Below are 24,651 nucleotides of genomic sequence, written 5' to 3' on the forward strand. Positions count from 1 at the left end.
GATTTTATATCCTGCCACTTTGCCAAACTCCTCTATTTGTTCCAATAGTCTCTTAGTAGAGTTCTTTGGATCCTCTAAGTACAGAATCATATCGTCTGCAAAGAGGGATAGTTTGACTTCTTCCTTCTTGATTTGTATTCCTTTGAGGGGAGAGTGATCCAACATGGGAAGTGAGATACTCAGCAGACTCATAGAATGGCGGATGTCCTAAACAGCACTCTGGCCTCAGAATCAGCCCTAAAGGCATTCCGATCTGGCTGAAAAGCCCATGAGAGTATTTCAGGCATGGAAAGCCAAGACACTCTGGCAAAAAGATCTCTGTGAGTGAGATCCCAGTGGAAAGAACAGGTCTTCAAAGAGGGAGGTGCCTTTCTCTGAAGGGAGGAGAGAACCTCCACTTTGACTATGACCTTGTCTAAATAAGATAAGAGTCGGAGAACTCAAAAGGCTTCCATAGCCTTGGAAACTCATGACTGGAGCATAGGGAGATTACTGATGCCATAGACAGGAGTGTCAATTGGTAAAGTCAACAACAGGAGTCACTGTGCACTTACTCCTCATGTAGGATCTCTGTCCTTAACGTGCTGTACACTGAGGCTTAATGCTATAACGAGTACTCAAACAGTATATTTCACTTTGTGTTTCTATGGGGGTGCAAACGATTGAAATCTTTACTTAATGTACACTAAACTGATCTTCTGTAAAAAAAAAAAAAAAGAAATTATCAATTCCCAACTTGACTCTCACTGGGATTAAACATGACAATAGGTCTGATCTGATTTCATCATCATTTAAAAAATCATCTATTATTTTTCACTTTATGTTTGTGTGGGAGCAAACTGTTGAAATCTTTACTTAATGTATGTTAAACTGATCTTTTGTATATAAAGAGAATCGAAAATGAATCCTCATGTGAATGGAAGGGGAGAGGGAGTGGGAAAGGGGAGGGATGCGGGTGGGAGAGATGTTATGGGGGGGAAGCCATTGTAATCCATAAGCCGTACTTTGGAAATTTATATTCATTAAATAAAAGTTAAAAAAAATGAAAAAAAATAAATAAGAGTGCCAATTGTTAAATCAACAATGGAGTCACTGGGTACAGGCTCCCCATGTAGGATCTCTGTCCTTAATGTGTTTTACTATGAAACTTAAAAACAACACTACCAGTCGAACAATGCCCTATACCTTGTGCGGTTGTGTGAGTGCAGCCTGTTGAAATCCTTGCTTAGGGTATACTAAGTTGATCTTCTGTATATGAAGGTAATTGAAAATGAAACTCAATGGAAGGGCGGGATGGGTGAGGGAGTGGGAGACAGGAGGGCCGCAGGAAGGAGGGAGGTTGGGGTGGGGAGCCACAATGATACAAAAGTTGCACTTTGTAAATTCACATTTATTAAATAAAAACAAAAAAAAATAAAGAAGAACTAATTCCAAAAAAATAAAAAAAGAAGTGGAGCAGCAGGACTAGAATCAGCACCCATATGGGATGCCTATATTGCAGGTGGTGGCTGAACCTGTTATGCCACAATGCTGGCCTCTAAACTATACACTTTAAATATGTCCATTTATCACATGAGAATTCTATTTTGCTAAAAAGAACATGAATTAAGATGTCTGTACAGTATGCCTCTGAAGATGGTAGACTGAATACAGACCACAGTCATCACTCCTGAGTCACCTTAACAATTCAGTTCTCACAGTGAGTTCAGTGGTAAAAGGTCATAGGAGGTGATACTGGAAGCTTAATCCTGGTCTCCTGTCAGAGCCCACTCTGGTGCTGCTCGGTGACTGTGGGGCCAGTGATGAGTTTTCCTCCTCAAAGATCAATCCCCATGTGGATCTTTTAACTCAGTGACCTCCAAAGACATGTGCCCCCACTGGCATATTCAATAACCTTGGAAAACACTCAGAAACAGTTGCATCTATACAGAACATGTAGAGGTCTTTCTTGTCATTATTCCTCAGACTACATATTCCTTTTCAGTGCCTTTACATTGTATTAGGCAGTACAATTTGTAATGATTTATTGGCACAGGGATGACTTAAGTCACATGCAAGATGTGCATAGTTATTTCCAATCCCATGGGCACTTTATAGAAGGGACTTGAATACCTGTGTGTTTTGGTTACTGCTGGTGCTATGGGTGTGGTCCTGGAACAAATGAACAAAAGGCTGTTGAGGGACAAATGAGTTGTCTTTTTGTTGCTGTTCTTCCTATTCCTGTAGGAAGATGAAAGGAAATGCATTCACTCAAGAATGGTGTTGCCATCTTCTTGGCAAAATAAGAAATGATTTCTTCCCAGGCCCAATCATGGATCTCTTTAGTGTGGGCTGCCTGGAGGAGCCACCTGGGTCAGAGTAGGAATGAGTAAGTTCTCGCAGTTGGGTGTGCCATGATATATGAGAACAGCTGCTGTATTTCCACGAGATGATGGAGAAAGTCAGCATCATGCACTGAACCAGAGTATGGGGACAGCTGCCTGATGCCTGATGACAATGTTGCGTGTACCTGAGGATGTTCCTCAGCCGCTCTGTTGCTCAGTTCCCTGCCTGTGGTGTGGAAATGTTAATGGAACCTGTGATAGGATGACTGTGAGGTTAAAACTAAGTAAATCCAAATCCTGAAGAAAATAGCTGGTATGTCCTAAGCACCACTGATGTAAGCATTACTTCCCAAGTCTGTGGAAGCGTAAGACCTACTGCCCATATAAACACTCTAATTCCCAAACGGTTCAACCCTGTATTTTTGACTCCCCAAATTCTGTCCTTGACCCCTTCACACCCTCCCACGACTACTAGACAAAGTCTCTTTTGTGCACCATTCTGCACAAGTGAGGAAATACAAAGCACAGGGCCCTTCCATCCTTGTCCAAAGCCCCTTGGTCAAGCCTGAAGATCAGATCACTAGAGGTCTCTCTTTGCCACCTGATTTATCTTCCTCACTTGTGACATGGTCATAATAATAATATCAACCTCAGAGAGATTCTACAATACTTAACTCCATTTGTGGTGGTTGTGACAAAAAAATACTTCTCATGATACAGTATTGAGTCAAAGCCCAACAGAAAACACACATGAGGAATGTGCAGGGAGACAGAGTTGCGAGAGACCTCACTTTTACCCAGGAAGGTGGCTGCCTTCAGCCCAGCGAGTGTGAACCAAACCTGTTTTTGGTCACACATACACCTGTCCACTGTCTACTGGGGTGTAACTGTACTACACCCTGTGAGGGCTGAAGCCCACCCTTGGGGATTGGAAACCCACAGATGTTTTCTCCCTTAGGTGTCCATCCTGAGCCATATGAAATCTATTGGAATTCTCTTCACAACAGAGTAACTCTTCTAGCATAACTTCATAATTCTTCGTTACCTTATCCTAATTGAAATACTGTATGAGTTCCTGGATGACTTAGCTGAGGGACTTTATTCCTTCATGCCTATCTCTACTTGTATTTCTTGCACAAGAGTTATTAATAGAGGATGGTGCTGTGGGAGAGAAGGTAAAGACTCCACCTGGTGGGGTCAGCATCCCATATTTTTCCAGTCTGGGCTGCCTCGCTTCTGATCCAGCTTCCTGCTAATGGCCTGGGAAAAGCAGCAGCAGATGGCTCAAGTACTTGGGCCCCTGCATCCATATGGGGGATCTGGATGAACTCCTGGCTCTGCGCTTTGACCTGGCCCATCCCCTGCTGTGTGGCCACCTAGGGGTGCACCAGTGGATGACGGTCTCTCTCCTTCTCTCTCTGTATCTCTGCCTTTCAAAAAATAAAACCTGTAAGAAAAGTGTTATTAATAATTCCTCTGAACTAACTCAGAAAATGAATTCCCACTTAGTTTACCTAAGGGTTGAGAATCACCATTCCACAAAGTTGGATATTCAGCAGGTTTGCTTAGAAATTACATTGCATTGGGTCAATCATTTTTTATGAATCACCTTGCTCCTAAGGTTGAGCAATGATTAGAAAGAATAAAGGTTATTGTTGGCTTTTTTATCCATCCTTTAAATGTGAAACAATTCATGTGCAAAAGGAACATAGTTGAAGCTCCTGTTATATCTCCAACCAGCTCTCATGTTTCCTGTTCCCAACTACTGTTTCTTCAGTCAGTGCTGCACCATGCCTGTCTCCACCCAGCTGCTCTGTGGGATGACTTATGTATAACTGAACACTCTCCTCAACCACCTCAAGGCTAACACATTGGAGAAACAAACTGATCTGTCCATGGGGGTAGGGGACTTGCAAGGATCAACCCAATAGTTGATTCAAATGGAGAATGAATGATGCTGGGGAAGGCCCATGCTGCAGAGTCAATTCTGTGTTGACTTGAAGTTGTCAGGATTTACTATTTCAATTCTCCATGAAACCCAGTCATCACTAATCCCAGGGATTACAAACCAAACTGTCAGTGTGAGGGAATGTGGAAATGACCAAAATGTGGATGCTGTTGAGCCTCCCCTGGGGTTCTCTCCATGGCTGGCACACTCAGCAGTACACAGGGAACACAGCAGAGCAGCCAAAGATTCACATCCATGCCTGAGTCTCTTGTTTTGGGGTGCAGAGATTAAAAACAGTGAGACTTTTGAGGTCCAATTAGGAATATTTAGTGTCCAGCTGGTGACTGCCCTCTCAGAGCAAGTCTGGAGAAGACAGCAGAGAGTTGCAGGGGCAGAGAGTCTGTAAAGGCAAAACCTACTTTTTATCAGTCATTTAATTACATGTGCAGGATTCTGCAAGCAGGACTCAGACATACAGAAGCGAGAAGCACTTAGCCAATCAGCCAGTTTCTTTGTAACCTTATTGAAAAACGTAAAGATTTAATTATTTGATTGTTCCCAGTCAGGGTCAAACATGGTGCCACTGACCTTGGTGCCACCTGTGTGATCTTGTGGTTGCATCCAGGACAAGACAGGAGAAAACGTAGTCTGTTGGCCTTGGCCATTATCAAGCAAGCAGAGGTACAGAAGCCAGAAATGGGAGGAGGGCAAGATGGCAGAATAGGAAGGGAGCACATCGATAGTCTGGGAAAAGACAGTTTAATAAAAGTGGAGATACTGCAGGTTCAAGGAAGAGTTAGGGAAGAAACAGCAGAGGAGACTTACGGAACTATTGGTTCATGGTGGACCTACATGGAGGGAGGAATCAAAATGAAGGAGGAATCAAAATGAAATGCAGGAACTAGTACAACAGGAAATTGTGATAGTGAAGAGAAAATGAAATGAAATGAAGAATTCAATACATCAAATGACAAACACATTGGAGAGCCTTAAAAACAGAGTCAGTGAAGCAGAAGAGAGAATATCAGACTTAGAAGATAGAGCACAGGAAAGTTTACAGTCAAACCAAAGAAAAGAAGAGGAAATTAGAAATATAAAAAATATTGTTGGGAATCTACAGGATAGTATTTAAAAAAAAAAAAACAACATAACATTTGAGTTCTAGGAGTTCCTGAAGGCATGGAGAGAGAGAGAGAAAGGATTAGAAGGTCTTTATAGTGAGATGCTAGCAGAGAACTTCCTGGGTTTGGAGAAGGACAGAGAGATCTGGTCCTAGTACAGGAAGCTCATAGAACCCCCAATAAACATGACCAAAAGAGATCCTCGCCATGACACGTTGCAATCAAACTCACCACAGAGAAACATGAAGAAAAGATCCTAAAATGTGCAAGAGAGAAACATCAGATTACTCTCAGAGGATCTCCAATCAGACTCACAGCTGACTTCTCAGCAGAAACCCTACAGGCTAGGAGGGAATGGCGAGACATAGCCCAAATACTAAGAGAGAAAAACTGCCAGCCCAGAATATTATATCCTGCAAAACTCTCATTTGTGAATGAAGGTGAAATAAAGACCTTTCATAGCAAACAGAAATTGAAAGAATTGGTCGCCACTCGTCCAGCCCTGCAAAAGATGCTTAAAGATGTGCTACACACAGAAACACAGAGCCATGGTCATCAATATGAAAGAAGGTCAAGGAAGAAAACCTCACAGTAAAAGATCACACGAAGTTCAAAGCATATATTAGAAAATATCTTTGGGAAAATGGCAGGGCAAAGTTACTACTTATCAATAGTCACATGGAACATCAATGGCCTCAACTCTCCATTTAGAAGACACAGATTGGCTGAATGGATTAAGGAACAAAACCCATCGATTTGCTGCTTACAAGAAACACATCTTTCCAACAAACATGCATGCAGACTGAAAGTGAAAGGCTGGAAAAAGATATTCCATGCCAACAGAAATGAAAAAAGAGCAGGCAGAGCCATATTAATATAGGACAACATAAATTTTAACACCAAAACTGTTAAGAAAGACAAAGAGGGGTGCTATATAATGATTAAGGGATCAATTCAACAGGAAGATAGAATGATTATAAATGTATATGCACCTAACTACAGGGCACCCGTTTATTTAAAAGATATGTTAAGGGACTTCAAGGGATACTAAGACTCCAATAGAATAGTACGGGGGACTTCAATACTCCACTCTCAGAAACAGACAGGTCAACCGGACAGAAGATCAACAAAGAAACAGTAGATTTAAACAACACTATAGCCCAAATGGATCTAACATATATCTACAGAACTTTTCATCCTACACTTAAAGAATTGACATTCTTCTCAACAGTACCTGGAACCTACTCTAGGATTGACCACATACTAGGCCATAAAGTAAGTCTCAGCAAATTTAAAAGAATTAGAATCATACGATGCAGCTTCTCAGACCACAGTGGAATGAAGTTGGAAATTAGCAACTCAGGAATCCCTAGAGCATATGGAACCACATGGAGATTGAACAACATGCTCCTGAATGAACAATGGGTCATAGAAGAAATCAAAAGAGATATCAAAAGCTTTCTGGCAGTAAATGAGGATAATAGTACAACATATCAAAACTTATGGGATACGGAAAAAGCAGTATTGAGAGGCAAGTTTATAGCAATAGGTGCCTACATCAAGAAATTGGAAAGGCACCAAATAGATGAGCTTTCAATTCACCTCAAGGATCTAGAAAACCTACAGCAAACCAGACCCAAATCTAGTAGGAGAAGAGAAATAATTAAAATCAGAGAAGAAATCAACAGGATTGAATCCAAAAAAACCTTACAAAAAATCAGGCAAACGAGGAGCTGGTTTTTTGAAAAAATAAACAAAAGTGACACCCCATTGGCCCAACTAACTAAAAAAAGAAGAGAAAAGACCCAAATCAATAAAATCAGAGATGAAAAAGGAAATGTAACAACAGACACCACAGAAATAAAAAGAATCATCAGAAATTACTACAAGGACTTGTATGCCAGCAAACAGGAAAATCTATCAGAAATGGATAGATTCCTGGACACATGCAACCTACCTAAATTGAACCAGGAAGACATCGAAAACCTAAACAGACCCATAACTGAGAAAGAAATTGAAACTGCAATAAAGGCCCTCCCAACAAAGAAAAGCCCAGGAGCGTATGGATTCACAGCTAAATTCTAACAGTCATTTAAAGAAGAACTAGCTCCAATTCTTCTCAAACTATTCAGAACAATCAAAAGAGAGGGAATCCTCCCAAATTCTTTCTATGAAGCCAGCATCACCTTAATCCCTAAGCCAGGAAAAGATGCAGTATTGAAAGAAAATTACACCGACGCCGCTAGGCTAATCCTCTGCCTAGTGGCGCTGGCACACCAGGTTCTAGTCCCGGTCGGGGTGCTGGATTCTGTCCCAGTTACCCCTCTTCCAGGCCAGCTCTCTGTTGTGGCTAGGGAGTGCAGTGGAGGATGGCCCAAGTGCTTGGGCCCTGCACCCCATGGGAGACCAGGAAAAGCACCTGGCTCCTGGCTCCTGCCATCGGATCAGCACGGTGCGCCAGCCACAGCGCACCGGCCGCGGCAGCCATTGGAGGGTGAACCAACGGTAAAGGAAGACCTTTCTCTCTGTCTCTCTCTCTCTCACTGTCCACTCTGCCTGTCAAAAAAAAGAAAGAAAAAGAAAGAAAATTACAGACCAATCTCCCTGATGAACATAGACGCAAAAATCCTCAATATGGTTCAATGTTCACAAATCAATCAAGGTGATACACCACATTAACAGACTGCAGAAGAGAAACCACATGATTATCTCAATAGATGCAGGGAAAGCATTCGATTAAATACAACACCCCTTCATAATGAAAACTCTAAGCAAACTGGCTATAAAAGGAACATTCCTCAAAACAAGCAAGGCAATTTATGAAAAAACCCCGGCCAGCATCCTACTGAATGGGGAAGAGTTGGAAGCATTTCCACTGAGACCTGGTACCAGATAGGGATGCCCACTCTCACCACTGCTATTTAACATAGTTCTGGAAGTTTTAGTCAGAGCTATTAGGCAAGAAATAGAAATTAAAGGGATACAAATTGGGAAGGAAGAAGTCAAACTATTCCTCTTTGCAGATGATATGATTCTTTATTTAGGGGATCCAAAGAACTCTACTAAGAGACTATTGCAACTCATACAAGAGTTTGGCAAAGTAGGAGGGTATAAAATCAATGTGCAAAGATCCACAACCTTTGTATACACAGGCAATGCCATGGCTGAGAAAGAACTTCTAAAATCAATCCCATTCACAATAGCCACAAAAAAATCCAACACCTTGGACTTAACCAAGGATATTAAAGATCTCTACTATGAGAATTACAAAATCTTAAAGAAAGAAATAGAAGAGGATACCAAGAAATGGAAAAATCTTCCATGCCCATGGATTAGAAGAATCAACATCAGCAAAAGGTCCATTCTCCAAAAGAAATTTATAGATTCAATGTGATACCAATCAAAATGCCAAAGGCATTCTTCTCAGATCTAGAAAAAATGATGCTTAAATTCATATGGAGACACAGGAAACCTTGAATAGCTAAAGCAATCGTGTACAACAGAAACAGAGCTGGAAGTATCACAATACCAGATTTCAGGACAAACTACAGGGCAGTGGTAATCAAAACAGCATGGTACTGGTACAGAAACAGATGGATAGACCAATGGAACACAATTGAAACACCAGAAATCAACCCAAACATCTACAGCCAACTTATATTTGATCAGGGATCCAAAACCAATCCCTGGAATAAGGACACTCTATTCAATAAATGGTGCTGGGAAAACTGGATTTCCATGTGCAGAAGCATGAAGCCAGACCCCTACCTTTCACCTTACACAAAAATCCACTCAACATGGATTAAAGACCTAAATCTACGACCCAACACCATCAAGTTATTAGAGAACATTGGTGAAACCCTGCGAGATATAGGCACAGGCAAAGACCCAAGACTCTTGGAAAAAATCCTGGAGGCACAGGCAGTCAAAGCCAAAATTAACATGTGGGATTGCATCAAATTGAGAAGTTTCTGTACTGCAAAAGAAACAGTCAGGAGAGTGAAGAGGCAACCGACACAATGGGAAAAAATATTTGCAAACTATGCAACAGATAAAGGGTTAATAACCAGAATCTACAAAGAGATCAAGAAACTCCACAAAAACAAAACAAACAACCCACTCAAGAGATGGGCCAAAGACCTCAATAGACATTTTTCAAAGGAGGAAATCCAAATGGCCAACAGGCACATGAAAAAATGTTCAGGATCACTAGCAATCAGGGAAATGCAAATCAAAACCACAATGAGGTTTCACCTCACCCCGGCTAGAATGGCTCACATACAGAAATCTACCAACAACAGATGCTGGAGAGGATGTGGGGAAAAAGGGACACTAACCCACTGTTGGTGGGAGTGCAAACTGGTTAAGCCACTATGGAAGTCAGTCTGCAGATTCCTCAGAAACCTGAATATAACCTTACCATTCAACCCAGCCATCCCACTCCTTGACGTTTGCCCAAAGGAAATTAAATTGGCAAACAAAAACGCGGTCTGCACCTCAATGTTTATTGCTGCTCGATTCACAATAGCTAAGACCTGGAAGCAACCCAAATGCCTATCAACAGTAGACTGGATAAAGAAATTATGGGACATGTACCCTATAGAATACTATACAGCAGTCAAAAACAATGAAATCCGGATATTTGCAACAAAATGGAGGAATCTGGAACACATCAGGCTGAGTGAAATAAGCAAGACCCAGAGGGACAAATATCATTTGTTCTCCCTGATCGGTGACAACTAACTGAGCACCAAAAAGGAAACCTGTTGAAATGAAATGGGCACTTCGAGAAAGAGTGACATGAGCATCCCTTGTCCTGACTGTTGATGTACAACTTAATACTTTATCCTTTTTAGTACTTTTTTGGTTCTACTTAATACTATTGATTGAACTCTGTAATCAACACACAATTATTCTTAGGTGTTTGAAGTTAACTGAAACTATACATTGCTTTTAGGAGAATGGACATTTTGATGATGTTGATTCTTCCAATCCATGAGCATGGAAGATTTTTCCATTTTTTGGTATCCTCTTCTATTTCTTTAAGATTTTGTAATTCTGATCGTAGAGATATATAACATCCTTGGTTAAGTTTATTCCAAGGTATTGGATTGTTTTTGTAGCTATTGTGAATGGGACTGATCTTAGCAGTTCTTTCTCAGCTGTGGCATTGCTTGTGTATACAAAGGATGTTGATTTTTGTGCATTGATTTTATATCCTGCCACTTTGCCAAACTCCTCTATGAGTTCTAATAGTCTCTTAGTAGAGTTCTTTGGATCCTCTAAGTACAGAATCATATCGTCTGCAAAGGGGGATAGTTTGACTTCTTCCTTCTCAATTTGTATTCCTTTAATTTCTTTTCCTTGTCTGATGGCTCTGGCTAAAACTTCCAGAACTATGTTAAATAGCAGTGGTGAGAGTGGGCATCCCTGTCTGGTGCCAGATCTCAGTGGAAATGCTTCCAACTTTTCCCCATTCAGTAGGATTTGGGCCATGAGTTTTTCATAAATTGATTATATTGAGGAATGTTCCTTCTATACCCAATTTGCTTAGAGATTTCATCATGAAGGGTGTTGAATTTGATCAAATGCTTTCTCTGCATCTACTGAGATAATCATATGTTTTTCTTCTGCAGTCTGTTAATGTGGTGAATCACATTGATTGATTTGCAAGTGTCGAAACATCCCTGCATACCAGGGTAAATCCCACTTGGTCTAGTTAGATGAGCTTTCTGATGTGTTGTTGGATTCTATTGGCCAGAATTTTATTGAGGATTTTTGTGTCTATGTTCATCAGGGATAATGGTCTATAATTTTCTTTCAGTGCTGCATCTTTCTCTGGCTTAGGGATTAAGGTGATGCTGGCTTCATAGAAAGAATTTGGGAGGATTCCCTCTTCTTCGATTGTTCTGAATAGCTTGAGAAGAATTGGAGTTAGTTCTGCTTTAAATGTCTGGTAGAATTCAGCAGTGAATGCATCTGGTCCTGGGCTTTTGTTTGTTGGGAGGGCCTTTATTACTGTTTCAATTTCTGTTTCAGTTATGGGTCTATTTAGGTTTTCTATGTCTTCATGGTTCAATTTTGGTAGATTGCATGTGTCCAGGAATCTATCCATTTCTGATAGATTTCCCTGTTTGCTGGCATACAAGTCCTTGTAGTAATTTCTGATGATTCTTTTTATTTCTGTGGTGTCTGTTGTTACATTTCCTTTTTCATCTCTGATTTTATTGATTTGGGTCTTTTCTCTTCTTTTTTTAGTTAGTTGGGACAATGGGGTGTCACTTTTGTTTATTTTTTCAAAAAACCAGCTCCTCGTTTGCCTGATTTTTTGTAAGGTTTTTTTGGATTCAATCCTGTTGCTCCCCCTCTTCGTGGAGGAACGACACTAGACCCTGCGCTGTTCTTTTGTCTGCTCGGCCCTCCCCGGGTTTGCTGCTGGTTCTTCCCGGCGTGGCTACCGACCCTTCCACCTCCATGGAAGGGCGGTTCCCCCTGCCACTTTCCCCACTTCCGCAGGGGAGCGGCATACCGCCGGCCGGCTCTCTTGGGGGCTGCTCAGGTGTTCCCTTTAGACGTTCCCCTTAGATGTTCCTGGTGCATGCCGTCTCTCTCCTCCTTTATAGTCCTCTTCCACCAATCCCAACTCTGCTACCCACACGCCGAGTACGCTGCTCTCCTCCAATCAGGAGCAAGATCAGCTCCTGCAGCTCAGTCAATCAAATTGGTGAGAGGCAGCTGTGTAGAAGATGTTTACTCCCTTCTCAGCGCCATATTTTGGGAGAGCAGATGCATAGAATAAGTCTTAATTCGAGTAACTTAGTCTAGTCCGAGTTGCTCCCCACACAATCCTGTTAATTTCTTGTCTGATTTTAATTATTTCTCTTCTCCTACTAGATTTGGGTCTGGTTTCCTGTAGGTTTTCTAGCTCCTTGAGATGCGCTGAAAGCTCATTTATTTGGTACCTTTCCAATTTCTTGATATAGGCACCTATTGCTATAAACTTGCCTCTCAATACTGCTTTTGCCATATCCCATAAGTTTTGATATGTAGTGTTGTTATCCTCATTTACTTCCAGAAAGTTTTTGATTTCTCTTTTGATTTCTTGAATGACCCAGTGTTCATTCAGGAGCATGTTGTTCAGTCTCCATGTGTTTGCATACTTTCTAGGGATTCCTGAGTTGCTAATCACCAGCTTCATTCCACTGTGGTCCGAGAAGCTGCATGGTATGATTCTAATTCTTTTAAATTTGCTGAGACTTGCTTTATGGCCTAGTATGTGATCAATCCTAGAGAAGGTTCCATGCACTGCTGAGAAGAATGTAAAGTCTTTAGATCAGGATTGAAAGTTCTGTAGATATCTGTTAGATCCATTTGGGCAATAGTGTCAATTAAATCTGCTGTTTCCTCGTTGATCTTCTGTCTGGATGATCTGTCTTTTTCTGAGAGTGGAATATTGAAGTCCCCCAGTACTATTGTATTGGAATCTAAGTCTCCCTTGAAGTCCCTTAACATATCTTTTAAATAAACGGGTGCCCTGTAATTAGGTGCATATACATTTATAATAGTTACATCTTCCTGTTGAATTGAACCCTTAATCATTATATAGTGCCCCTCTTTGTCTCTCTTAACAGTTTTTGTATTAAAGTTTATTTTGTCTGATATTAATATGGCTACACCTGCTTTTTTTTTGGTTTCTGTTGGCATGGAATATCTTTTTCCTACCTTTCACTTTCAGTCTACTTGCATCTTTGTTAGAGAGATGTGTTTCCTGTAGGCAACAAATAGTTGGGTTTTGTTCCTTAAGCCAATCAGCCAATCGGTGTCTTTTAACTGAAGAGTTAAGTCCATTAACCTTTAATGTGACTATTGATACATAGTGACTTTGCCCTGCCATTTTCCCGGAGATATTTCTAGTATATGCTTTGAGCTTCCCATGCTCTTTTACTGGTAGGTGTTCTTCCTTTCCCTTCTTTCATATTGATGGCCGTCTTTCTGTGTTTCTGAGTGTAGCACATCTTTAAGCATCTTTTGCAGGGCCGGACGAGTGGCCACAAAGTCTTTTAATTTCTGTTTGCCATGAAAGGTCTTTATTTCACCTTCATTCACAAATGAGAGTTTTGCAGGATATAATATTCTGGGCTGGCAATTTTTCTCTCAGCACCTGTGCTATGTCTCGCCATTCCCTCCTAGCCTGTAGTGTTTCTGATGAGAAGTCTGCTGGGAGTCTGATTGGAGATCCTCTGAGAGTAATCTGACGTTTCTCTCTTGCACATTTTAGGATCTTTTCTTTATGTTTCACTGTGGTGAGTTTAATTACAACGTGTCGTGGTGAGGATCTTTTTGGTCATGTTTACTGGGGGTTCTATGAGCTTCCTGTACTAGAATGTCTCTGTTGTTGCTTGGCATAGTTAATTCTTCTTCCCTCACTGTGAGTTTTTTTTTAATACTATGTCTGTGTTAAGTGGACTGCCTGCTGTTGGAGGAGCCTTGGAGGCTTGAGATGGGTGTGGCCTGAGAGCTCTGCTTGGTTCTTCCAGGTTACAGGTGTGCAAAGGTGACACCCTCAGGTTACGCATGGAAATCTCTCTCTTTTTATTTATTTATTTATTTTATTTTATTTTTTATTCAGGAGGTAAGTAATACCGCACGGCTGAGCAGAATTGATGGTATTTAGTTTCCGATCTCTGGCTTCTACCCAAAGAGTCTGTGCCAGCTCAGTTTCTCCTGCAGACTCGCACTGGGTTGCCTAGGTTACTGAATTGTAGCCTTAGCTCTCCCCTTTTATTATGTAATATCCTGAGTGGGGCCTGCTCTTTGTCTCTTGCTCGCCTTTGCAAGGTTGGCGGAGAGAGAAACTAGTCTGTACCAGTACCCCCCCCCACCCTTTTTTCTTTTTCCTTCTCTCCTGTAGTCAGTCTGGTGAACTTTCCCGCTTCAAAGCCTGCTTCCCTCTAGATTCTGTCTGCCATTTCCCCGCCAATGTCTCCGGTTACTCAGCTCACCTCCCCTTCCAGCACCGAGGTGTGGACTCGGAGCCCTGGCCACCCTCCTCTCCCTGCTGGTGTCTGTGCCACATCCACTCCCCTTCCCGCACTGGCACGCAGACCCTGCGGCTCCCGCGGCTCGGCTTCCGCGTGGTGGGCAACCTTGCTCTCCCAGTAGGTCCTCTGAGTCATAGCTACTAGATCTGGAAGAGTTTCCTCTGCAATTTTTTCCTGATCCTTTTTCTGAGGATACCATAACTCCACTTTTATTAAACTAAATTTTCCCGGACTATCGGTGCGCACCCTCACTATTCCGCCATCTTGGCTCCGCCCCTCAGCATTGGCCATTGCAGCCATCAGGGCAGTGAACCAGCAGATGGAAGTGCTTTCTTTCTGTCTGTTCCTCTCAAATAAATAAATAAAAAGAAAAATCTTTTTTAAAAAGCCCATGGGTATTTCTTTCCATGCCAGCCTCTCCTCTTGGGGCTTACAGCTGTCTCCAGGGGACCATTTTGCCTGCATTCCTGCCTTTCCCTGCACCTCTGGACCAGATTATCTAAGCCCTAGGGATGTGGACCCTCATAGCTGCTGCTGTCCTACCGCCCAGGCAGTGTCTGATGAGGGGCACACAGCCATGGATGCAGGACCCACTTGCCAACCTGCTTCCTGCCTTTTCTGGCCTCCAGACCTGATTCCTTAGTCTCTTCATTGGAGACCCTCCCATCTGTCTGATCCTCTCCTCCGCCCTCCAACCTGTGGCACACCTCTTACTCAGGAGAACCCCTCGTCTTGTGGCCTCCTGCTGGCTGAACATTGACATTAGATGGCAGTGTTCAATGCAAAAGCCTCCTTGTCTCTTGTGCTCATGTGTCTGCTCTGCAGATCCTGTGTCAGAAAGCACTGGCCTGTGTGACAGCTACCAGGGAAGGTCTAATCCTATTGGAAAGTTTCCATCATGTGGGCCAGGGGGCTGTGGAGCCCAACACACTGGTGTTCACAAGGACTGACCCCTGAGCAGGAAGCCTGTGGCTGAACTGAAGGGATGGGAGCCCAGGATTCTCTCCTGGCTGAAAAGAGTGGCTGCTTCTCCTTAACCAATTACAGGATGGGGGCCTCTCAGCTGCCATGCCCTGCCTGTGGTCCTTGTGGGACAGAACAGAGTCTTTCCTCCTGGCCCCACTCTCTGGCCCACCCACTAGAGATGTCTTGCAGGAAGGTTGCAAAGCCCTCACCTGTCTGCACTGCTGGCTGCTTCCTTGAAAGAATGCTGTGGCTCAAATGTCCTCCCAAAATACCTGTGCTGGAAACTTAGCCCCCAGTGCAATGGCATTGGAAGGAGGGGCCTTTTATAAAAAAAAAAGACTTATTTCTCTGAAAGACAGATTACAGATAGAGAGGGCTAGAAACAGAGAGAGAGATTTTCCATCTACTGGTTCATTCACCAAATGATTTCAATGATCATGGTTGGGCCAGGCCAAAGCCTTGAGTTAGGAATTCCAGCTGGGTCTCCCACACATTGGAAATGGGGCAAGCATTTGGGCCAAATTCTGCTGCTTGCCAGGTGCAATAAACATCAGTCTTGCCTAGTACCACCAAAGCCTCACTGTACTCAATCATTTGAGCATGCTTTACTCCACAGTGCCCCCTGCCAGACAGCAGGGACCTAGTAGGTTCAGCCTGTAACATGTCCTTGGCTGGCGGGCTCCCTGTCTTCCCCCACCACTGGGGCAACTCCAGTGTTCTCATTATGCATTTAAAAGATTTTTAAAGTTATTTATTTTGTGGTGACAGCATCATGGCACTATGGTTTAGGCTGTCAACAATGACGCTGGCATTTCATGCTGGAGTAATGATTTGAGTCCTGGCTCCTCCACTGCATATCTGCCTTCTTCCTAATGTGCCTGCTAAGGCCAAAGGCACCCCAAGTACTTGGGTCCCTGTTCCGCATGTGGGAAATCATGATGGAGTTCCACACATGGCTGCTGTGGCATTCTAGGAAGTGAACCACTGGATGGAAGATCTCTCTGTGTCTCCCTCTCTGTCACTCTGCCTTTCAATAATGAACACATCTTCTAAGTCTTTAAATTTTTGGAGAGGCTGAGACACAGATGGTACTCCCATTTTTTGGTTTATTCCCAAAATTCTTGCAACCAAATGGGATAAACCAGGTAGGAACTGAAGCTGGGAGCTGGAAATGCAACCAAGGATTCCCATGTGGCTGTGGCTGGCAGGAATTGACTTACTCAGGCCATCACTGATGCCTTCTAGAGTCTGCATTAGCAGGAAGCTGGAATCAGGAGCTAAAGACAGGAGGAACTGAACCTAGGTCCAATGATGTGGGATTTTTGTAAATATTTATTGTATTTATTTGAACGACAGAGACACAGAGAGAGATAGAGACAGAGAGAGAGGTCTTCCATCCACTGGTTCACTCCCCAGATGGCTGCAATGACCGGAACTGTGCCGATCCAAAGCCAGGGGCCAGGAGCTTCTTCTGGGTCTCCTATGTGGGTGCAGGGGCCCAAGAACTTGGGACATCTTCTACTGCTATCCCAGGCCATAGCAGAGAACTGGATCGAAAGAGGAGCAGCCTGGACTAGAACCGGTACCCATATGGGATGCCGGCGCATCAGGCCAGGGCTATAACCTACTGCGCCACAGCACCAGCTCCGATGTGTGGGTCTCTTAATGAGCATCTTAATCACTAGGCTAAATGTGCTTCTAGTGATTCTTACTATATTTTGAGCATCAGCTTTGCCAATAACAAAGTGCACTGGAAACACAGCAAATTTGTTGCTACACAAATTAACAAGATGATTTTATTGTATAATATTCTATCAATGCAGGCAGAAACTAAAAATCATAGGTCCATGTGGCTCTGACAGAACAATATGAGAGAAATAGAAGTTCATGTGGAGGCCAGTCCTGTGGCTTAGTGTATAAGGCTGTTGCCTGCAATGCTGGCATCCATATGGTGGTCAGTTCATTGCTCAGCTGCTCTACTTCCAATCCAGCTCCCTGCTGATGACCTGCAAAAATTAGAGGAACAGGACCCAAATGTTTGGCCCTGCCACCCACATGGGAGAAGTGAATGATGCTCCTGGTGCCTGGCTTCAGCCTGCCCATCAGAGCCATCTCTGGAATGAACCAGCTAATGGAAGAACTCTCTGTCTCTCTCCCTCTCTCTCCCCCACCCTGCAACTCTTTCAAATAAATCAATAAACTTAATACAAAAAAAGAAGAAGTTAGTGTCAGTCGTAGGAGAGTGCAAGGGATGGTCAGGTAGTTAGGTGCCTGACACCCATGTGGGAGATCTGGATTAAGCTCCATGCTACTAACTGGACACAGCTGTCATTCCTGAGCAGCTCCTTTGTGTCGAGGCTTTGCCAGCAACACCGCCTTCAGTTCCTCCTCCCTCCCACCTCACTGACAGGAGGGTGCAGTTACAAGTTCAGCTGACAGCTAAGAGTTTGGATTCCAGACCCCCACCATGAGATAGGTACTTGGTGGCTCTGGGCCTTAGTGTCCCACATGTCAACTGGGGCTACTAGCAGTCCCTGCAATACAAACAGCTGCTGCCTGAGCTCTGCTGCTCCCATTGCTATTCCCATCCCATCCCCATTTGAAAGAGGAAGGAAGGAGAGGTCCTAAGATCCTGGCTCACGGCTTTGGATCGGCCCAGCTCTCACCAGTGTGACCATTTGGGAAGGGAATCAATAGATGGAGCATCTCCAGTAGATGGAGTATCTCAGGATCACTCCCCACCACTCCCTTAATATTACTGTGCCTCTCAGATAAATAAATACAATCTTTAAAAATGAAAGCATACATAATTCAATGGGAAAAACATCAATGTCTCAAAAGAAATGCAGGTTGAACAGAAGCACACAGGTTACCAAAAGGAAATACAAATGGCCTCATGTGCCTAACAAGACAGCCCCTCACTCCCAACAGGAGAATCCACATAAATCCCACAGAGGAAAGGGTGCCCACATGTGGGAAAGAAATGCTGAACTCTACACCTGTGGTCAGACCAAGGGTAGATGGGCCTTGAGCAGGCTGCTGGGGAGCATGCAACCAGGTGCAGCCCTGGGATGACCCAGCAGCTTCACAGCCACCTTTCCTCATAAAGCAATCACCATTCCAGCCCTTGGTTCCATCTGCAGGTGTGCAGAATGGAGCACACACACTCAACTGAGGAGCGGCAGGGTCACTTCTTAACAAACCCACTGAAGTTGACAGCTGAAAACCTGCTAAGGTCTCTCTCTCTCTCTCTCTCTCTCACACACACACACACACACACACACACACACACACACAAACATAGGAGGATTATTCAGCCATAAAAAGAATGCAATTCTACCATTTGCAGGAAAAATGGCTGGAACTGGAGGACATGCTATTGAGTGAAATAATCCAAACACAGAAAGACAAATGGCGCATGTCCTCTCTTATAGGGTGGCAGCCAATATTTAAAGAGAAAAATGCCTGAATATATAGTTTTACTGGAAATAGAGTGTTTTGTCTCATTTTGTGTTAAATATTTATCCAAGAAAATTGATAGGAATTATATTCTGCTAGAGTTTTAATGATTTGGGGACTACTTTAAAATTTACTTTATGTGAGTCAACATGAACATCTTTTCTGTTGGTTATTCTGTGTAGCCCGTGCCTCCTTTCCTACTGAACTATGGTCTTCTCAATTTTTATTTCTGGAACTCTTTATTTAGGGGCACCAATAAGCCTTTGGCTATAATGTAAATTATATGTTATCTCAAAAAATAAATACAAGTTTTTTTAAAAGAACTAGCACACTCTCTGTAGACCAAATCCAAACACTTCAAGATGTGTTGTTGAGAAAAAAATCTGGTAGAAAATCCTCAGCTCAGAGGTTGATTTCAACCCCACAACTTCTGAGGAGATTCCAGGGGGCCGGGACCATGGTAGAGTAGTTTATTTTTTAATTTTACAGAGTTAGACAATGAGAGAGAGAGAGAGAGAGAGAGAGAGGTCTTCCTTCCACTGGTCCACCCCCCAAATGGCTGCCACGGCAGAGCTGCACCGATCCAAAGTCAGGAGCCAGGTGCTTCCCCCTGGTCTCCTATGCATATGCAGGGGCCCAAGCACTTGGGCCATCCTCCACTGCCTTCCTGGGTCACAGCAGAGAGCTGGATTGGAAGAGGAGCAACCGGGACTAGAACTCAGCACCCATATGGGATGCCGGCGCCGCAAGCAGAGGTTAACCATGTGAACCATGGCACCAGCCTCAGCACAGGTTAATCTGCCTGTGGCACCGGCATCCCATCTGGGCACTGGTTCTAGTCCTGGCTGCTCCTCAAAAGCAGTGGTTACTGGCTTCTGTCCTAAAACAAAACTATTTCCAGTGCCGTGGCACACTAGGCTAATCCTCCACCTGTGGCACCAGCACCCCGGGTTCTAGTCCCAGTTGGGGCACTGGATTCTGTCCCCATTGCTCCTCTTCCAGTCCAGCTCTCAGCTGTGGCCCAGGAGTGCAGCGGAGGATGGCCCAAGTGCTTGGACCCTGCATCCGCATGAGAGACCAGGAGGAAGCACCTGGTTCCTAGCTTTACATCGGCGCAGCATGCCAGTCGCAGCACGCCAGCCATAGTGGCCACTTCGGGGGTGAACCAATGGAAAAAGGAAGACCTTTCTCTCTCTCTCCCTCCCTCTCTCTCTCTCTCTCTCTCTCTCTAACTGCCTGTCAAAAAAACAACAACAACAACAACTATCTACAGCCCATCTCCGCCCTCAAGGCAACCATTCCCCTTTCATTCCTATATCAGTAATTATCAAAGCTGTCAACTTAGTTTTTTATTTATTGACATACTAACTATCCATATTTATGGGGTACAATCTAATATTTTGATGAATGAAGACATTTACACAGCCCTGGCCCCATGAAGAGCCAGTATCACAGCAGGCTGCTTGCAATTCCATTTTCTTGGTGAAGCCACATAAGTTTTAACATCTATTTACCCCAAAACAGCCTAAATTGAATTTCATATTCTCCTTATTGCAACAGTCCTAGAATTCACTGTGGTGGCCGGCGCCACGGCTCAATAGGTTAACCCTCCGCCTTGCAGCACTGGCACACTGGGTTCTGGTCCCGGTTAGGGTGCCGAATTCTGTCCCGGTTGCCCCTCTTCTAGGCCAGCCCTCTACTATGGCCCTGGAGTGCAGTGGAGGATGGCACAAGTCCTTGGGCCCTGCACCCATATGGGAGACCAGGAGAAGCACCTGGCTCCTGGCTTTGGATCAGAGCGATGCGCCGGCCGCAGAGCGCCGGCCGCGGCGGCCATTGGAGGGTGAACCAACGGCAAAAGGAAGACCTTTCTCTCTGTCTCTCTCTCTCACTGTTCACTCTGCCTGTCAAAAAAAAAAAAAAAGAATTCACTGTGGTTAACTGCCTTGCCCAAGCTGAGGACCTGCAGCTGGGAAGTCAGAGTCAGGATTCTAAGCGAGGTCAGCATGATTCCACAGCTTCTATTTCTAACTACGGTGCAAGAATGCCTGGTAGCTGCATATTTGAGGTGGTTCCAATTAATTGTATATTATTCTGTATTTGAAAAATCGGAACATTTGGGTTTAAAAATGGTTACCATTGGCATTAAGCAGTTACATTGATCACTTCTTTTAAAAATATTTTTCTATTTGAAAGTCGGAGTTAGGGAGAGATAGAGATAGAGATAGATAGATCAATCTGCCATCTGTTAGTTCACTTCCCAGATGGCTGCAATGGCTGGGGCTGAGCCAGGATGAAGCCAGGAAACTGGAGATAAATCTAGATCTTCCAGGTGGGCAGCAGGAGTCCAAATATTTTGGCCATTTTTGGCTGCTTTCTCCAGGCCATTAGCAGAGTGCTAAAGCAGAGGTGGAGCAGCCAGGACACAAACCAGTGCCTGCAGAGATGCCAGCATCACAGGCCATAGCTTTACTGGCTATGCAATAGCACTGACCCCACACATCTATCATGTCTACACACTAGTATACACCCATTCCTCAAAGCTGTATTATGTATGTGCTCCAGATCTGCGACCCATTGCCTCCACAACAGATTGAAACACAGTCGATGTTAGCCCTTACTTATTCCTGTGGCCTTGAACTGACAGGCATCCCTTTCCTGAAAGGCTTCTACTCTAAAGACTGAGACTTTCAATCCACAAACACATCCCATCCCCTCGTAATGACACTGTCACCTCCCCAAAAGCTGCCCGCGGTACTCACATTAACGTCTTTGCATTCTGAGGACAGCCCTGATTCTCAGCTCTAATGTGGAAACTGACCCATTCCTAATTAAGTCAATCAAATGCCAGCCTGCTGGTGGGGTTTCTGCTGGCTCACTCGTGTCCAACAATGTCTCTCCCTGTAACCATTTACCAAATGATGCTTCACACAAAATTATCAGCTTCCATCATAACCATTTTAGGACTACAGAAATACAATTCCATCAACTAATATACAATCCTAAAACCAGATTTTCCTCGCCTTCAAATTCTCTAATCATCTAGTTTTTCCCAACAATCATGCATTGCCAATCACATTTCTTTTTTTTTTTTTTGACAGGCAGAGTGGACAGTGAGAGAGAGAGACAGAGAGAGAAAGGTCTTCCTTTACCGTTGGTTCTGCGGCTGGTGCGCTGCGGCCAGCACACTGCACTGATTGGAAGCCAGGAGCCAGGTGCCTCTCCTGGTCTCCCATGGGGTGCAGGGCCCAAGCACTTGGGCCATCCTCCACTGCACTCCCGGGCCACAGCAGAGAGCTTGACTGGAAGAGGAGCAACCGGGACAGAATCCGGTGCCCCGACTGGGACTAGAACCCCGGGGTGCCAACGCCACGGGTGGAGGATTAGCCTAGTGAGCCGCGGCGCAGGCCTGCCAATCACATTTCATGCAAGCCAAATTCAATCATCGCTAATATTGTACAGAATCTGACTGGAAAAAATGAGCCCCAAAATATTTCCCCTCCCAAATAACAGCCTGAACTACAATGTCAAATAGTCTTAGTTACACTGCATTTCTTCATTCCCTCATTTCACGTTGATTAACCACATCACCAGCCATCTAATCCCCCCAGAAAATGTCAGTCACAAGAAACACAGCAACAACGACCAAGCACCCACAGCCCTCCATAACGACATAATCGCCCACAAAACAGACTCTTCCCCAAGACCTCAAAAATCAATCTTCTGAATTTTTTAAATTAAAAGAAATTTCTGCCCCATCATAGTCCACCATTCACATAATTTACTCCATAAACAATCCTAAAATCAATGACTCCCAAATGCCCACACTCGACCCCAAGTTCCAGGAGACTCTCCCGTAGCGTTACAGTGACACAACCCAAGAGAACCAAGATACCCCTCAGTCACAAACACTGTTCACCCTGAAAACGACCCCAAACTGAACCGACAGCACAACCAACGCTCCACGGACAACATCCCAGACCCCACAAGCAGAAGCTGGTGGGAAAGCGACAACACAGCCCACAAACACGTACTCCATAAAATATAAAATCAATCCATCAAGAAAACCAATGCGCAGCTCGGGTCCCAGTTCTCAGACGGAAGCTCCCCCGGCCGCTGACAGGAGAAACCCTCATTCCAGTTCGCCCCCAGGAGCTTCATGGCGCGAGCAGCGCCTGCCACAGGGCGCCCAGCGGCGCGGCGACGCCCACAGCCCGCGTCCGTCCTCCCGGCACGCACGCCCCGCGCCCTCCACGCCTCTCCGCGGCTCCCACCCTCCCTGAAGAGAGCGCCCGGGCCCGGCCAGGCCCCACGGACGCGCCACAGACGCTGACGCGGCGCTCAGCAGGCCCGCGACGCCGGGGAGCTGGGGCAGCCGTCCACGGGAGCGTTCTCCTCACACACCCGCAGACCCGCGCTCTCTCCAGGCGGCCCTCTCCGCGGCAGCTCCACGTGCCTGGCTTCAAGCCTGGCCTCCGCATGTGCTGCAGTCCACAGCGCACGCCAACGGACGACAACAAATCTAACGAAACATTAAAAAAAAATGGCCGACGCCAACTGCATAGCATACTCATAGCCTCTGTATTCAAATATGGGCTCCGGAGGGACTCTTTTCTATTGGATAAGACGGGAAGAGCAGCAACCAATCAGTAATTCTGTGCTTGCGCATGCGTAGCCACTGTCCTCCGTCTGGGCCGGTCTGCCACCTCTGGAGACCCCGCCCTGAGCTGTGGAGGACAGCGCTTTGCGCCTGCGCAGTGATGCGGCACTGGCGGGAGCGAGGCAGGTAGGCCTGGCTGCCTGAAGAGGGCGCCCCTGCGAGCCGGCGCCCGCCAGCTCCACACTCTGCAGTCCCGCATCTCACGGCTGCCCCAGAAGCCGGGCGCTGACAGCTGCGGGGCCTGCACCCCGGGACGAACAGCGCAGCCCTCGCCGCTCCTGGAGGCCCTGCCCGAGAGCGCCCCGAGCGGCCACTGCTGGCATCGCCTCCCTGAACCAGACTCGTTCTGTCCTACCCTCCAAGGGCGGCTCCCCTCAGGGAACCCCCATCAGTCCCCACCGCGCTCCCCGACTGCAGGCGGCCGCAGCCAGCACGGAGGAGCGCGGCCGCCGCAACCCCGCGACCGGGCTGAGCCCGGGGCGCGCGGGCGCTGGAGGCGGCGCGCTCCGCCCGCGCATGAACGCCCGACGCGGGGCCTGCAGGAGCCGGCCCGTGGCCCCTGGGGTCCGTGGGGTGACGGCCGCCGACCCGGACGGGGTCCCCTGCGAGTGGAAGCGGAGGCACCACGTGGCCGCACGGAAGGAGCGGGGTCAGCGGCCACGTCGGTTAAAAACCTGACCCCAGAGGATTCTCGCTCTGGATGGAGCTTGGGAAGCAGCAGGACGCTGGAGAACCCCGAGATCTGCAGCCGGATAGGTCTGGATTCGAATCTGGACTCCCCCGCTTACTAGGTGCGGGCTCCTAGGAACCTGCCTTCACCTTTCCCGGCCTCATGTCCCCACCACTGCTGCAGGCCCACTTCTCACATCTTATCTCTGCATTTACAGGTTTCTTAGACTCAGCTGAAAGGCCGGATCGTGCGCCGTGTGCCCGGTTTCCCGTCCTTTTGTGTCCACTCTATCACGACAGCAGCAGTGACTCATTTTTACGTTAGCGTCGTTTCTCCTGCTGGATGGTGAACTGCACAACGCAGGGCCTTTCCATCTCGTTCCTGCCTGTCTCCAGGGTGCAGCACAGTGACCGGGAAGCTGTACGTGTTCCATGAATATGTGAAGAAGGAATGAATGGGTGC

General features: G+C 45.5%; 1 protein-coding gene and 1 long non-coding RNA gene across 9 annotated transcripts in view; one reads left to right on the plus strand and one right to left on the minus strand.

The window, feature by feature from the left end:
- LOC149119889 (uncharacterized) overlaps nucleotides 1-23,788 on the minus strand; it is a 34,213-nt gene extending 10,425 nt beyond the window's left edge. Inside the window, exon 1 of the long non-coding RNA XR_016226974.1 lies at nucleotides 23,264-23,788. This is a non-coding gene — a long non-coding RNA (uncharacterized LOC149119889). The remainder of the gene's footprint in view (nucleotides 1-23,263) is intronic.
- LOC127488352 (uncharacterized) overlaps nucleotides 1-24,651 on the plus strand; it is a 374,426-nt gene that overhangs the window by 144,440 nt on the left and 205,335 nt on the right. The gene's annotated exons all lie outside the window — the stretch shown is intronic.

This window comes from Oryctolagus cuniculus, chromosome 21 (assembly GCF_051225735.1).
Source record: "Oryctolagus cuniculus isolate XC-2025 breed Fujian yellow rabbit chromosome 21, ASM5122573v1, whole genome shotgun sequence".
In the NCBI taxonomy this organism is placed as follows: domain Eukaryota; kingdom Metazoa; phylum Chordata; class Mammalia; order Lagomorpha; family Leporidae; genus Oryctolagus; species Oryctolagus cuniculus.